We start from the raw sequence: 17,506 nt of genomic DNA on the forward strand, positions 1-17,506 counted from the left end.
TTAGATTTAAGCTTATCGCTCTCCAACTTTTATGCTTTACATGTGGTTAGGTTTTCCTAATTGAAACCCTAAAATCAAGATGAAAGGTTGAACAAAGAGTTGTCCATTTTGGTTAATTCCTCATGGTGGTGACCATATCAATTTGGTGGGTGTCCAAGATCCTTTGTCACATGAACACCAATGACCCTTCCTAAATTCAATTAAAGCGCCCAATACATGGCCGCCTAACAACCTAACGCCTGCGATCGACTCCTTTTACGTGCACGTCCATGATTTTCCCAAAATGTGAGGGACGACGTTTGGTTCTCAAACGAAAAAATATGATTAGATCATAACCCAACTCACCGTGTGGGTTGTGTGGAGCCAAAAATAATCAAGAGGCAACACGTTGACTTTTGGATGAAAATGACAAAATTACCCTTGAGGCACACCGAAATTCTTACACGTGAGCAGTGGACAATCATCCCTCAATTAAGTCAAAAGTGCTCAAACAGGTATTTATTTATAACCTATTTCATCCATCCCTCATCATATCTTCTCCACAATGTAACCCCCAAAACAATCATTTTAAATTATGTTAATTAGCTAATTAATGGATTCATTACCTAATTAATCTATTAATGGCTAATTAAACTACCAATCACACCAAAACAATACACAAGAGGCCGGTCACCTTCTCTTCCAAGGGAGCCGGCCATGCCTTATATATTCTACCTCATTTTCTCTAAAAACTTAAGTCTTCAATCTTGCTAAACACTCACAATTCTCCTAACATTTTTCCCTCAAAATTCTAACTTTGGCATTGGAGGTTCTTCGGCCAAACCCCCCCCCCCACATTCATCGTGGGCGCGTGAAGCTCTTAGCCTTGACCTAAGGTGTTATTTGTTTTGTAGGTGCAATTTTGTCCAAGAACAAGGAGGAAGAAATTTGCATCCACAAATTGGTGCTTTCATTGAGAGTTATGTCCCACACTTATGGAAGACTCTCGCATCCAAGGTTTTCTATTTTCTTGTCCATTTGTAGATTTTTCGTACATTCTTATTTTTAGAATTTTTTATTTGCAAAAATTCTTTGGTAAAACGTAAAAGAAAAGTACAATGGCAAGAAATTTGGAAACTTCAACGAACGAAAATTCCAATGTTCAATAGATGGGACCAGGGCGATCCACGAGGCTAAACGTGACAATAAGTGGAGCGGCACCACCACCACAAGGCTCCACCATGGCAACCACCGCGGTGCCCACCACGGTAGCCACCCACGGCGAGGTCTATGGCACCACCACAACGACCTAAGCCGTGTCATTCTAAGCCTAAGGTAAACTGGCCTGTGCCGTCCAAACCTGATGTGAACCCAACGCGTTGTCAAGCCGAGCCCTAGCCTCACACCCACATGCGCCACACGCCTAGCAACCCACTCCCGTGGCCTAACCTGCTCCTGCTGAGCAGCCCAGCCTGCTACCGCCGAGCAGCCCACTCCCATGGTCTTCCAAGCGGCCTAAATCGGTCCAAGGTTAGTTCAATTGTCTCGGCTCTAAATTTTCGGACCGATGATAGAACCAGGAGCATTTTCACCATATTTTTCTATGAATTCGACATTTCCCATCTCAAATCTCGCGTCTAGAGTCTACCAAACTTCCATTGCGCAAGGAGATACATTCCTTCCAAGCTCTTCCAACTCAAATGGAGAACAACATTTGTCTTGACAAGTCATAGAGTTGACGAGCGCCCTTGCACAGCAGACAACCTTGGTGAACTAGCTCTTGTAGCACACCGAGATGCAACGTGCCCTAAACGAGGTGTCCCAAAGTAGGACAAGGGTAGACAAAAAACCTCTCTAGCAGCGTCCCGGTAAGCAACCACTCGACTAGCCACAAACATAGCATTCGGGCAGTGTACACTCCCGACTGGGCCCTTGAGATAGTGTATACTCCAATCTTAGCATGCGGAGGAGTGTGCACTCTCGACTAGGCCCACAGACGAGCATACATTCACGGTTGGGGTCACACTCTAATAATTAACATGAGCAACCTTCCAGGTGAAATGTTCATTCGCGACTAAGCCAGCAAGGAGCATCCTCCACCTCACATCGAAGTAGGCAGCATGACGGACGGAGAGAAGCAATCACTCAATTTGGCTCAAGTTCAACTGGCAGCTTGCGAAGAACTCCCTTGCAAGCTAGGAACGTACCACATGCACCACATCCGCGGCATAGATGAGCCAAACACATGGAAGAGCAGCCTAGACTAGCAAGTCACGACTAAGGGTCACAGAGAGTTTCGTTACCCCCAATAAAGACAAATTCAGAAAGAAATAGAGAGACTCTTGACCAAGCGATTGCATGATTTCCAATGTAACAAGGTCATCGATGAGGCACTACGATGGAACATGACCAACATAAGCAGGTCACACTTCACGAACGAGATCGAGGAGGCAGAGCCTCCACACAAGTTTAGCATGCGACATTTCACATCTTTCTAGCAGAGAAGCATGCACTTGGGGACAAGGCTCACCGATGCACATTCAATGACTTAAAGAAATACTCGACATAACCTCCCTACTATCTAAACCGGAAGCAGCGGATAACTTATTCGCATGTTTGATGGTATCTGAAGCAGTAATAAGTTCTACCATCATACGAGAAGAGCTGGGGGCCTGACCAGCTGTATTCCACAGTTCAAAAGCTATTTTTAATGCTACAAAAAATTCAAAAGCTAATTTTGACGATAATTGTTGCAACCCGGAAGCTCAAGTTTTACCTTCAGACACACATAGTCATCCTCATGATGCACTATCCCATCCAGATGCACGACGATAAATACGTACACATTGGCAGATGCAAAATTTTCTGACGAATGCAACAACTCAGCCTAAAGGTGCGCCAAGGGTAGATGAACATTAGAAGGACACGCTCGGAAGAAAGTTTTATCCTCGTCGCCTCAAAAGATTCTACATATGAGCAACATGTACTAGCAGTCGAACACCACATCCTGCTACGTGACACACGGCCTCACTCGACCCTTACTCTATAATTCAACTCTATAATAGCCCAATACATGCAGTTGGGCATCTCCTACTGCGTGTAGCATAGCCCCAGCTCCACGACTCCCTATTACGCCTTCACGCCTAGCCTAGGCGACGCAACATAGTGGCTGAACGATGCCCCGAAGGTAGCCGAGCACGCCTTAGCCTCGCTGCTCGACCCGATGGAGACTTCTGCCATTTGCATGTTGACGACGCATCCAACTACAAAGTTTCGGGAGCAGGCATAGTCCTGGTCGCCCTGGACGGTTTGATGCCCGAACAAGCGATCACTCTAGGCTTCAAAGCATCCAACAACGAAGCAGAGTACGAGGCCCTAGTAGTAAGCCTTCGAATGGCAAAAGACTTAGTGGTGAAAAAGCTCGCATTCATTCTGATTCCCAGCTAATCACTAACCAGACTACTTGAGGCGTTTTAGACTTACACCCTCACTTAAGTTTCGTAGACAAATAACAATCACGTCGACGCACTAGCTTGCCTAAGCTTCGCTCTCGACCGCCAACTTAAAACGTTATATTCTTGTGGAGTATCTAGACAAGCTAAGCATATAAGGCGGAGCCAGCAGTCGAAGTGTCACATGTTAGTACAACTCCAAATTGGCAACATTTTATTATAAACTACCTGGTCAATGACACATTTCCCATGGAAGGTTGGAGTCTAGAAAGCTCTAAATAAAGGCAGCACGCTACTACATGTGGAACGACATTTTCGTCCAAATATCCTATACTAGACCACATTTCTACTGCCGACATGTTACGTAATCGATAAGCTTCACCTCTGCCAAGAACGGAATAACCTACACCAAGTCCTAAAGTGTTGTGATACTTGTTACGCAGCCTACGAAATTGGAGAAAGCCTAGGTTAATAGCTTAACGGTCACGCGGACTTGTCTGCTTTTGTAAGTAAGGCGTCCGGCTGCCGACCATATGGCTAACAACTTTGCAAAGTTCTACACCAACACTTATGGTTGCATAGGCTACGCGGCATATTTGCTTATAGAAAAGTAGCATGCCTGTTACTGGTCTATAAAGTCTAAAGGTTAGGGCATGAACAAAAGAAACGAAGATGAAGAAAAGAGAAGGAAGCAAGTTTATTAAATTTTCTAGCAAAATTGATAAACAACTAGCAAAGACCGAAGGAGTTCAAGCAAAGCAAAAAACAACGAGGGAAACAAAGAAAATCCTAATGACTACCTAGAAGACTACTCTTTAACAGCTTGGACACTCCACGACTACTTGGTCGCCACACCTTCAGCAGCTGCGACATTCTCAGCAGCGGCACCATCCGACGCTTCACCCCCGGCTGCTCCAGCCTGGGCACCAACATCTCCGATTACTTCACCAATGGATGCCTCAAAAGAACAAGCAAATAAGTATTCTGGAGAAATAGAGAAGGTTTCGAAGTCTTTCCTAACAAACTCGAAGTCAGACGGCTTACCAAAGAGATGATCTACATAACCCAGCTTATAGAAATCGGCCTGACTCTGAACAAGAGAAACCTCGAGCCCAGCCTTCTCACTTTTCAGCTGCTCGTTCTCTTCAAACTTTCGTTGATCTTCAGCACACCTTGGAGTTCTAACACTTGAGGTTCAAGCTAATCAATGACTTTCTTGAAGTGGATCACTTGGTTATAAGCAGCAGTCAACTCTTCATCCTTTGCATAAGCAGCAGAACCAAGCTCAGAAATGGCACACTCAAGATCTTGAATCTGAGGTATGTAACATCCGATCTCCTTCTCTGCACTTTCATACTTAACTTGGATTGCGTCAAGCCTAGTCTTCAAGTCAACGATCTCTTGTGAGCGGTCTCAAGCTGCAGAGAAATAGGGGCAGAGATTCCAAAGTGACGAGCTCAGATTCCAACCTCTTGATCTTATTAGCAGAAGAATAAGCTTCGGCTGCCACAACCTTTGCCACTTCCTTGGCAGCCTCTTGGTCAAGGAGCATAGACTTGGCTGCCAGAATAGCCGTCTTCTGCATCATTACAAGCAAAGTAGTTTTCCTATACTCGGTTGTATGCTTCACAAAGGAACTTGGGTAAACAACCTTTCTAACGTCATCGACAAACTTGGCACAAGCGTCTATGTCTTCAAGCAGATATGGTTTAAAAAATGCACAGATCTTAGCAGCCTTCCCAGAAGTAGGCATAGTGGATTTCTCATAGCTGCCCACGTGAGCAGTCTCATCTTTCCCAACAGGCGAATCAATCTCAGCAGCAGAAGGAGTAGGCCTTAGCACCACTTTAGCAGCAGAGTCCACCTTATCACTTTTCATAATAGCAAGCCTTTCCAAAGGTGAACCGGACTTAGCTCTTGGTACAAACTTCGGCACTAGGGGCATGACGGGACTTCTACGCTGAGCAATCCTATCAGCAATCGCACTAGCCATTCTTAACATAGCAGGTGCCATAGGCTTAGATCTCGTAACCTCAATTTTCTTCCCATTAGAAGAAGTCATATCAATCATAAGCCTCTTAACAATAGGCGGACCCTCACAAGCAGCGGAGGAAGCCTTTAGTTTTTTCTCAACTGGCATCTCTTAAGCAAGCGGAGAAGATCTCTTATTTCCACCTTCATTCATAGTAGGCTCCACGACAGCGATTAGACAAGCCAATGCATCTGTCTTAATCCTTTTTACCTTCTTTCTCATAAGCAGCCCACTTTTCTCCTGGCGAAGAGAACTAAGCAGCTAATGCCATTCACAGCACTCAGCATGGAAGCTCAACCTATACTGGTTTTTCCCTTATTTTTTCTTTCGGACCAGCATACAGAAGCCATGCATGCCTAGCATTCTAGCAGCCCATGAGGCCTGTGACCTCCTCATTTCTCTCAATCACCGGCCTGGCTTGCCTCAGGTAAAGAGCCCAAAGGACATGAGCTATGCGGCTCGCTTAGCACTGCGCCCCAGCGCCTTAATCTATGGCCCCAGCCGCATAAGCTGCCCTTGACTTTAGCCAAGCCATGCAGCCCAAGCAGTGTTCCCTGCCATAACATCTCCTCGGCCCATGCCGAGCCGACTCCTGGCCCCTGCCAGCCAACATGCCGTACCACCCCGATAGCTGCCCCGCGACAACACTATCTAAGAAGAAGACGAGAAAAATTAAATTTTTCTTACCTTGGTACGGCGCGGAGAAGACAAAGCAAGCAATGAAAGACGATCTTTTGCATGGGAAAAATGTAAAAGATTGCTAGATGAGGGGGAAAAAATATCCTCTAAGCTTTCTCTCTCTTGTAGGGTAGAATAAATTGCTCCCCAAAGTTGATTTAATAATCCACTTAAGGAGGACTTAAATAGGCTTTGAGAGAAATTTATTTCCCTTTCTTAGAAGGATCTAATTTCCAATTAAAGAGGGAATTAACATTAAAATAGGGAACAATCCAAAGTTTCCAAAAATAAGAAAATCTCTACACATGTTGCTCTTTTTTTGCAAGCAACCCAATAGGTATGGGGGCATTTGGGTAAAAATGACAAAATTACCCTCGAGAAACACCGGAATTCTTACGAGCAAACAGTGGACAATCATCCCTGAATTAAGTCAAAAGTGCCCAAATAGGTATTTATTTATAGCCTATTTCATCGATCTCTCATCATATCTTCTCCACAAGGTAACCCCCAAAACATTCCTTTTAAATTATGTTAATTAGCTAATTAAACTACCAATTACACCCAAAAAACACACAAGAGGCCGGTCACCTTCTCACCCAAAGGGGCTGGCCATGCCTTATATATTCTACCTCATTTTCTCTGAAAACTTAAGTCTTCACTCTTGCTAAACACTCAAAATTCTCCAAACACTTTTCCCTCAAAATTCTAATCGTGGGCGTGTGAGGCTCTTGGCCTTGACCTAAGGTGGTATTTGTTTTGTAGGTGCAATTTTGTCCAAGAACAAGGAGGAAGAAATTTACATCCACAGGTTGGGTTATGAAGAGGAGTAAAAAAGAATTCATGGCTTTAGCAACTGGTGTTGGATTTAGTGGCATCAGATATGAATGTTTTATAGCTAATCTTCAGTAGTTATATACACACATAGGTTTCGTGTGCGACTCAGACCAAAACTATATAACATAAGTTTTATCTTGCGACTGAGACCAAAACTATATACATAAGTTTTGTGTTGCGATTCAGACTAAACTCTATAGACATGAAGTAAACAAATCAACTAATTATAAAAAGCCTTTTTATACACTCTTTCAGAACTAGCCTAGATGGTGAGAGTTAAGTAGCCGAAAGCATCACTAGCTTACACTTTGACTCGAGCAGCATGGGACACGTAAAATCCCTTGTGAATCAGCAAAGGACCACCTTGTAAGGCTAAATACTTTTGGGTGACCTAGCGGAGCCAAGATTTCTTGTGAGGAGAGGCATTTCTTCACAAATGTAAAAAAAAAAAAAATGGCGGATAACAATTACAAGGTTAATAACCAAAACATCATAATAACATATTCCTAGATAATGATGTGTTTGAAAGTGCTTTAAAAATGATTGAAGACACTTTTAATGAAAGTGCTTTTAGAATCTTCACAAAAAAAAAAGTGCTTTTAGAATCAATCCTTAGTTAAATGCAAGTGAATCTTAAAAAGGAACTTAAGTACTTCTTGCAAGAAGTACATAATTAGTGATTCTTCCAAAATTCACTTACAGTGCTTTTGGAACACAAAATAACTTTCCCAAAAACCGCTTTCAGTTATTTTAAACGCACATTCAAACATTTACAATATTAATCATTGCATGATAACCTTGTCATTTATAATCTTAATTTTAATAGGGAGAATCAACAAAAAATCTCTAAACACTAACACATAAATAAGAGGTAAGATAGAAGATAAACAATAAAAAGTTATATACAACAAGATAGATTTTACAAATCTTATAGTTGTCGAATGGATTTGAATTTTGGTATTTGACTATATATATGAATTTCAAAAATGAGAAGAGGAATAGCTTTGTACATTTGGAGTCCTACTTCTGGGTTGCACCGTGAAAGAGAAAGATCAAAGCAGTTTTTTTTTTTTAAATTTATAAGTGAAGGTTTAATGTAGATATATATTTTTTTAATTTATGAGTGAAGGTTTAATGTTAAGGTTGTTTATAGTCATTCATTACTACGGTCTGATAGTATTCCTTTTTACTTGTAAGTGAAAGGTCTTAGGTTCGAATCTTGTGGATGGCGAATTCAATACCAAACTACGTTGCCATTGTATGGCTTAACCTAACTCTCCCCTCCTTTTAGTGTAAAATATATTCGTTGTACTAAAACAAAAAAAAAGTTAAGGTTGTTTATCAAATGTCAAAGATTATTAATTTGATGTCATATAAATATAATAATAGTGGTGGGATGTAACCAGACTTGGAAGTTGGCATTTGGAATTAGGAAATAATATTTTTAAATTTGTTGCATTGTTGACAAATAAGAGCATGACTGTAAATGAATGAAGCATGATAATTGGAGGAGGGTTGAAAAGAAAAGGTCAGTATACGCGCCCTAGGCCAATCCTTGTCTCTTCGTCCCTCCGCAATGGTGTAGTATTTGAAGGGTAGAGCAACAACAAAAATTTCTTAATTAGTCACTTATTTTAATTGATTCTCATGACAATTCTCCCGTTTTCAATACATGATATTGTATTGAATATGGAATTCTATAACATTTTTAGAGTTTGAATGTTTCGACAGACCCCACATAGATGATAGAGTTATGCAGACTTCTAGTAGAATTGCACTTGTACATTTAGATGGAAGTTTGATCGAGTCATGTAAAATAGACGGGCGTATAAAATAGAGGGAGTTAAACAAAAATTCAAATATCAGTGCCGCAAGCTAAGCTCACTTGATAAACTAAAATTTTTTTCCATGTAAGAAGACTTAAAATATAAAGCGCGAATTGACAAAAAGGAAGTTCTGGCTTTATGTATAGAGAAGATAAGTAAACACATTCAGGTGGCATTAAGTATCACAATACAAATACAGACAGTCCAATGGCCCTGCAACTGGAAGAAGAGGAAAACTTCCGCTGTGCCACGCAGCTGGTGTTTTCTTCTGTGCTGTCCATGTCTATGCAATCAGCAATCGAGCTAGGCGTTTTTGACATCATAGCGAAAGCCGGTCCTGGTGCCAATCTGTCTTCATCAGAGATTGCAGCCCATATCGGCAGCGGCACCTCTTAAATTTCAGGTAGACGGGCCATGAGCCCACTCCAACAACACCGATACTGTCACCACTTGGCTACCTGCTCAATCCGTCAGGTGTGAGGTTTTAATACAAAAGGCCTCGGTGATAGAGTGGGGTAATTCTATATAAATGGCTTGTTCTCAAGCCTTTTGGCCGATGTGGGACAAAGAAATTCTAACAGCACCAGGAATTCTGAGGCACCGATGATGTTGGATCGTATTCTAAGGCTCCTAGCCAGTCACTCTACTCTCAGCTGCTCTGTCGTTGCTAATGAAGAAGATGGGTCTGATTCTCAGAGGCTCTACAGCCTTGGTCCTGTGTCCAACTACTTTGTGACTAATGAAGATGGTGTTTCTTTAGGTCCCATGATGGCATTGATGCAAGACAAGGTCGTCCTAGACTCCTGGTCTGTTTAGTACTACTCTCTTGCCCCTACTAATTAACCATTGTCTTAACCCTTTTCTCTTTTTATTCATCTATATTTTGTTTTAGTAGAATTATTAGAGATAATTAGAGCAATAGTTTTGAATTTTAGTTCAATTGGAACTTTGGTCTTTCAATTAAATATCCCTAAATATTGGTCTCTAAACTTGTTACAATGGAAAACAATAATTTTTTTGAATAACTCCATTCGAACTTCTTCCCTTTTTGGCCCCTTTAAACCTTTTATTCTAAAAGAAAATCACCAAGAATGTTATTCAAAAGGAATTTTGCTTCACATTATGACAAGTTCAGAAAGCAATACTCAAAAAATTTTAGTTCAGGAACCAAAACTCAAATTGTGCCAAAATTGCTCCAATTTTTTCAAATTATTATGAAAAGGAAACCAATATAACTTCAAATAACTTATCTATTATGCACAACTCACTATAAACTCATTTGGCAACTTTTCATTAGTTTCATTTTGGAATCACTTACAAGTTATTAATTCACAACAAATTAGAAATTGCCACATCAATCATTGTAGAAAAGAAATTGGTCTCTCTAGCTTTTATTTTCTAATTAGCCTAATTAATAGTAATTATCTTGTTTTTAATAAAAAAAAATAGTAATTTATCTTTTTAACTCTAACTTGGGTCAACCTATTAGTCGACTCATGAAGAAAGACGCTCCATTCATATGGGATGTTGCCTGCCGCAATGCCTTTAAAAGCATAAAAAGATACTTGGCAAGCCCACCTGTCTTAAGAGCTCTCGTGCCTGGAAAGTTGCTCATCCTATACACTGCCGCACAAGAAGGTTCCATTGGAGCACTCTTGGCACAAGAAAATGAAGGCCAAAAGGAAAGAGCACTCTACTACCTAAGTAGAACTCTCACTGGTGCTGAGCTTAACTACTCACCAATCGAGAAGATGTGCCTTGCCCTAGTTTTCACCGCCCAAAAGCTAAGACACTACATGCATGCTTACACCATCCATTTGGTTGCTAAAGTTGACCCAGTCAAGTATGTTATGTCCAAACCCATCCTGATGGGACAACTAGCTAAATGGGCGTTGTTTCTTAATCAATACGAGATCATTTATGTCTCAGCTAAAGCCGTTAAGGGACAAGTACTAGCAGATTTCCTTGTCGATCATCCAATCTTAGCCGATTGGAAACTCTCAGATGACTTGCCTGACGAGGAGGCGTTTTACATCGACATCTTCCCGACATGGACAATGTTCTTCGACGGATCCGTACGAAAAGACGTAGAGGGGGCAGAAGTAGTATTCATGTCGCCACAAAGACAAGTACTACCCTATTCATTCCGACTAAGCAAACAACGTTGCTGAGTACCAAGCACTGATCATTGGACTCCAAATGGAGATCAATATGGAAATCACAATGCTAGAATTGAATGGCGACTCCAAGCTCATAATCAATCAACTCTTGACTGAACATGAAGTGAGGAAAGATGATCTCGTCCCATACTTGCCAGTTTGCCAAAGATGGGTGATCCCACTCATCACTGAAATGCTACTAGATGACATAAATGTTATCTCAGTACTTCCAGTCGACACTAAGGGTGCGTTTGGTACGTGGGACGGGACGGGACAGAACGGGACGAGGCGTTCCGTCCCGCGTTTGGTGCGCCAAAAATGGGTGGAACGGGCTGTTCCACGGGACAGATTTTGGGTGTTTTTGCGTCCCACCTGCCCCCCCTGGAACGGGTTTGTTCCACGTCTGTGGAACACAATGTTTTACCATTTTAAGACAAATATACCCCATGTCTTTTTCAAAAATTACACCTTCGTTCCGTCCCGTCCCGTTCCGTTCCGTCCCGTCCCGTTCCGTCCCGTCTGCGTACCAAACGCACCCTAAAGAATGGAGACAACCGCTGATCGACTACTTGGAGCATGGAAAACTTCTAAATGATCCTAGACACCACTCTGAAATACATCGACGAGCACCTTGCTTCCTCTACTACAAAGGAACACTTTACCGATGCTCTTTTGAATGAGTACTTCTGAGATGCCTAGGCAAGGAAGAAGCCAATCAAGCCATGGAAGAAGCACACTCAGGGTTATGAAAGGCACATTAGTCTGGACCAAAGCTACATTTCCAACTCAAAAGAATGGGTTACTACTGGCCAAGCATGGTGAAGGATTGCCTAAAATACGCCAAAAGGTGCCAAGCCTGCCAATTCCACGACAACTTCATACATCAACCGCCTGAGCCATTACACCCTACGGTTACTTCATGGGGATTGGACGTCGTGGGACTAATCGCACCAAAATTATATGCCGAAGAGGCTACATCCTAACCATAACGAATTACTTCTTCAAGTGGGCTGAAGCCGTACCCCTAAGGGAAGTCAAGAAGGAAACTGTCGTCCATTTCATCAAGGAGAGTATCATCTACCGATATGGTGTGCCTCGCTGCATCATCACTGACAATGGAAAACAATTCTTTAACCGACTCGTGGATGAGCTCTGTGAGAAATACAAGTTTAAGCAGCACAAGTCTTCTATGTATCACGTTCTGGCCAACGGTCTTGCAAAAGCATTCAACAAAACGTTGTGGAACCTCCTGAAGAAGGTGATCGGCCAAACAAAGAGAGACTGGTATGAAAAAATAAGCGAAGTGATGCGAAAATTAACTTAACACACAAATTAAACCCTCTTGTTGTCAATTGTAGTAAAGAATGTAAGTAGGGATTGTTCTAGGCCGGGGATTAGGAGGGATTGCTAAAACACTTGAAACTGACTTAAATATGTTAAAACAAACTTAAAAGCATGAAATTAAACTTACAAGACTCAAAACAAAGCCACAAGACTCAAAACAAATTATAGAGACTCAAAACTGCCTAAAAACAACTCTAAGGCACTTTCTGCCACTAACACAAAGTTTGGACGAAAATTGATTTTATCTTGACTTAAAACACTTAAAAACACAATCTAAAACAAGTACTAACTAATAGACACTCTAAAGTAAAGGGGGATTTGGTTTTGGATGAATTTAAGTAAAAACAAGTAACTAAAGACTTAAAATAGATTTTGGACGAATTTGGTGATTTGAATGGATGATGGGCTAGCTAGAAGGTCTTTCTCCACACATGACACACTTGCATATAAAACGATTTTCAGTTTCTTTTCAATAAACCATGAACCTCAACACCCCAGATTAATTAGGTACGCTTAAATTAATCCTCAGATTTTCCTGATTTCATTGAATTGGATGATTGCATACAACAACCCAAAGCATTCCCCACAAGTTCCCTACATGAATTGCATAATAGAGATACAAGCAAGAATCATTAAGTTCTATGAAAATCATAAGCATTGACAAAACACTTGTAACTATGAATTGCATAAAACTTATGCCAAGAATTTACTTAACACGGTTATGACGAACAACCTTTACTACTTGTGAATATAAGTTCATAACGATTAGGTGAAACTCCCTTATATCCTAGCATCATATTTATGTATGGAAATTAAGCGTGCACTCTCAACCAACATACACAAATCAGTTTTAATTCAAATGGATAAGTAAATTGAATTCACAACTTATGAATCACAACTAAAAGTAATCAAATCATATTGCAAGCATGAACATGGTTTCGAATTCCCCCCTAGCTAAGGAGGTTTAGTTCCTCATACTTACAAAGCAAAGATAAACAAATTTAGACATTGAGAACAAAAGAAAGAAAACACCTAAAAACGCTCCAACAATCCAACTTGAATGGCAAGCACGTCCAAGGGTCCTCCTTCTTCTCTTTGTTGCGGCACAAGGTGTGGTTTGATGGATGAGTGGTAAATTATGGTGGTGGATGGATATAGGTGAGTTATGGTGAAGGGTGGATGGGTGGATTGTGTTCTCTTTGGTTTTCTTCCCCCAAATTATGGTGAAGGGTGGATGTATTTATAGGCTAGGGAGAGGAGTGTATGGAGTTGTAATGAGTGGATGTAATGGGTGTAGTGGGTGAGTGTTGTGGTAATGAGTGGATGTAATAGGTGTAGTGGGTGGATGTTTGGTAATGAGTGGATGTAATGGGTGTAGTGGGTGAGTGTTTGGTAATGAGTGGATGTAATGGGTGTAGTGGATGGATGTTTGGAGTTGTAGGTCAACACACTTGCACACACACATGCTGATTTCTAGCCTTCAAATCTTCAAAAACGTCCATCCTCATGTCTCCATGCTTGCACTATCCAATATTGGCTCAAAAATGCTCTAAAATGCTCCAAAATGCACTTTCTTGCCAACTTTGTTATTATGACCTACAAACACACGAAAATAGCTTAAAATACATAATTAACTAAAAAATAGCAACACAAATGCACAAGAACAAGCTAACTAAGTCGCATAAATATGCTCCTATCACGAAGCACTTTGGGCATATAAGACGATAGATAAGACTCCTACCCAAGCTACGCCTTATTCTCTCGTATATGGCGTAGTGGTTGTTCTGCCACTCAAAAGTCAAATCCCCTCACTAAGGATGGTTATACAAGAAGGCTGGAATGAAGAGGCAAATACAAAGCTACGACTTCAAGAGTTGGAAGTACAAGATGAAAGGAGGCTTAAAGCTCAATAACACTTGGAAGGCCACCAAGCACGACTATCCAAGGCATTCAACAAGAAGCTTCGCCCAAGGTCTTTTCAAACTCATGATCTTGTCTTGGCATTACGAAGGCCTGTCATGATAACTCACAAGACAAAAGGCAAGTTCACATCAAAGTGGGATGGACCTTACGTAATACAAGAGGTCTACACCAACAACGCCTATTTAATCATGGCAGAAGATGGCTTAAAGATCGGCCCCATCAATGGAAAATTCTTGAAGCATTACTATCCCTAAACCAAACAAACAATGCTCCTTGTTCACACGAGCTTAAAAGGTGACACCCAATGCTCCTTGTTCGTATGAGCTTAAAAGGAGACACCTAACACCCATGGCCCGCAAGAGCATAAACTGTGTACGGTAAAATAAACACACCCAATTGTCCTATAAATAGGGGTCAATTGCTTCCTAATGCTATAAGGGAGAGTACATACCAAATAGCAAAAGGAAAACCCAAAGAAGAAAGCAAATTCCAATAAAAAAATGGCAAAGTTTCAGCCAATCTGCACAAGCAGGATGTTTTTGGCTATAATTCGACTTTCCCGAAGAGTTTTAATGCAAGGCTAATTGGATAAGGAACCTAAGAGGCTGATTATCCTTGTGTCCAAATTTCACAATTTTCCCTAAAGCCAAACGTTCCAGTTTTCAAAGTTAATCCCGCATAAGTTGTTTTCCCGTCAGAACTACGCAGCTGTAGGAAAATGACGAGTTGAAGGCTTTCCCCTTTTTTCCTAGTGGTGTACGAAATATGCCTGAAAAGATTAGAGATAAAGCTACGTTTCCCATACTTTTACAGAATTTTCCAAGAGAGAAATCAACCTCAAGCTCTACGTGCAAGTCAGACTACGTGTTTCCCAAACCAAGGACAAGTCTTCAAGTTTCCCGAACCAAAAAGGAAAATACCCTCTTTGTTGTGGAAAAGAAAAAGGGAAAGAAAAAAAAAGTCCAAATCCTACTTACCCAAGGACAAGCATTTAATTTTTCCAAAACCTCGAAGGAAATCACCAAAGCTTTCCAATATTTTGAAGGAAATCACCCTCATTACCAAAATTGAAAGAGATTCCTACCCAAGGAAGGAAAAACATTTTTTTTCCTACAACCACAAGGAAAAAGTTCAAAATACACCAAATGTATTTTCGTAAAAAATTTATGGACAATCAATACGCACAATAAGTATGTGCTGATTTATCCATTTCCAAAATTTCTTTCAAGATCAAGCCTCTACGGCCCTTGAAGAATTTTTTTTTTCATTTATTCAAGACCAAGCTTCTATGGCCCTTGAAGAAAAATTTCATTTCATTTAAGATCAAGCCTCTACAGCTCTTAAAGAAAAATTTCATTTCATTTCATTCAAGATCAAGCCTCAACGGCCCTTGAAGAAATGTTTCGTTCAAGAAATGCGCCTTAACGGCCCTTGATGAAATTCATCATTTCAATTCAAGAAATACGCCTCAATGGACCTTAAAGAAATGTTTCGTTCAAGAAATACGCCTCTACGAGCCTTGAAGAAGCAAACTAATACAAGATCAAGTCTCGACAACCCCTTGAATTAGAACATTCATATTATAGGACTTCAAAAGATGTTTCCTACATGTAACAAGTACATGCCTACAATGCGGCTTGAAGTGGGGGCATTTTTAGACATGTAAATTTCGTTGCATGCAAATGATGCATCATAAAGCTCCATGTGGCATATGATTCATCATAAATGGACAAGTCATCAATGACATATGGCACAAATCAAGCAAAGGAAGCTCAAAAACATTCCTAAAACTTGGCAAAAGGGGGAAGAAATCCTTTAAAATCTGCAAGGGGTCTAAAATCTCTCAAAACCGAAAAGAAAGCTAAAGCATCTTCACAAAACAAGCAAGAATTGAAGATTGCTCGCAAAATAGGCAACAAACCCTATAGATTTCAGCCAAGCAAGGGAAAGTGGCTGAAATTACGACACAAAACATGCCTAAATTCTCCTATGGGGGAATCAAGACACAAATCAAAGCCAAATCCACCCAAAGGCAAACCTTGAGAAGCCTATAAATACAAGGTCTTCCCACAAGCATAAGGGTCGAAATTCTTGCATTCAGAAGAACCTCTACCAAACCTTTGAAGACTAATATGCTGCCAAAGCTCTCTTCGAAGAACATTCGATCAAAGCCAAAGCTTTCTCTCGACCAAAGCCGAAGCACTACCCTTGAATAATCAATAAGCACTCATGCCGATTCCTTCAAGACTTTGTTGCAAGCTCATAAACTTGTAACGACGTTCGATTCAAGATCAAGTCGACCCTTGAATCAACAAAATCCTACATCAACATCATCTTTGCCGCATCTTTGAAGCAATGACCATCTACGCGTTGTTTTCAAGCTTAAAACTTGAAGTAATTGTTCAATCGTTCGTCCGAGATCAAGTCATCGCGACCCTTAGATCAACAATCAACCATCTACATCAAATTTGAAGACTAAATCTGGAGAAAAGTTGTAAACAAAGATTGTAACCTACAAATTCAAATTAATACAAATATACTTTATACACGTGTTCTTGTTTTATTCGATACAAAATTTTCATGTTTACAGTTATCTTCCTTTTTCTAGAAGGCTGCTTGGTTTCGTCAAGTCTTTCCAAGGCCAACCATCATGGAGGAGAGCTAGCCGTGTTGCTTTGTTTCTTAGGTTTTGACAACCTTTAAAAAACAAAGCTTCGAGGTCTTGGCGTGTCAAGCCACTTGAAAACGAAAGTTTGGTCTTGACCACCAATGTGATGAAGTGTCGAAATTCTAGGTTTTGAATGATTCAGCCTATTAAAGACTGATGTTCGAGAGGCAGGTTTAGGCTTTTCTTGATTTTGTTCAACGCTCACGCTGGGGTGTTGAGCGCTAACGTTTTTCGCTTTGCTTGAAATCTTCACGGGTGTATTTGGTAAGAAGCTAAGTTCAGCTTGGTTATTGTAAACTTCATAACCATGCTCCTTTAACTTTTTTTTAGTCTCGTGAGGTCTTGTTATTTTTTGTTGACTGTGTTTGCATTCTTCTTTTCAAAATTTGAGGAGGAGGTGAAATCATACCCATCCTTTGACATGAGTTTGTAGGCGTTTGGGTCAAAACCTTATTCGGTCATCTTGGTTGGAAGAAAGCTTGGTTCCGCCTCCTTTGGCAAGGGTTTTACAAAACCTTGTGGTGGTTTTGAAACTTTAGCGTTGCCTAGCTGTGCTAGAGGTAAAACTGCATTTGTCTTTAGCAGCTTTACTTCGTTTATGAGCAGTTATG

This window comes from Malus domestica, chromosome 01 (genome assembly GCF_042453785.1).
Source record: "Malus domestica chromosome 01, GDT2T_hap1".
In the NCBI taxonomy this organism is placed as follows: domain Eukaryota; kingdom Viridiplantae; phylum Streptophyta; class Magnoliopsida; order Rosales; family Rosaceae; genus Malus; species Malus domestica.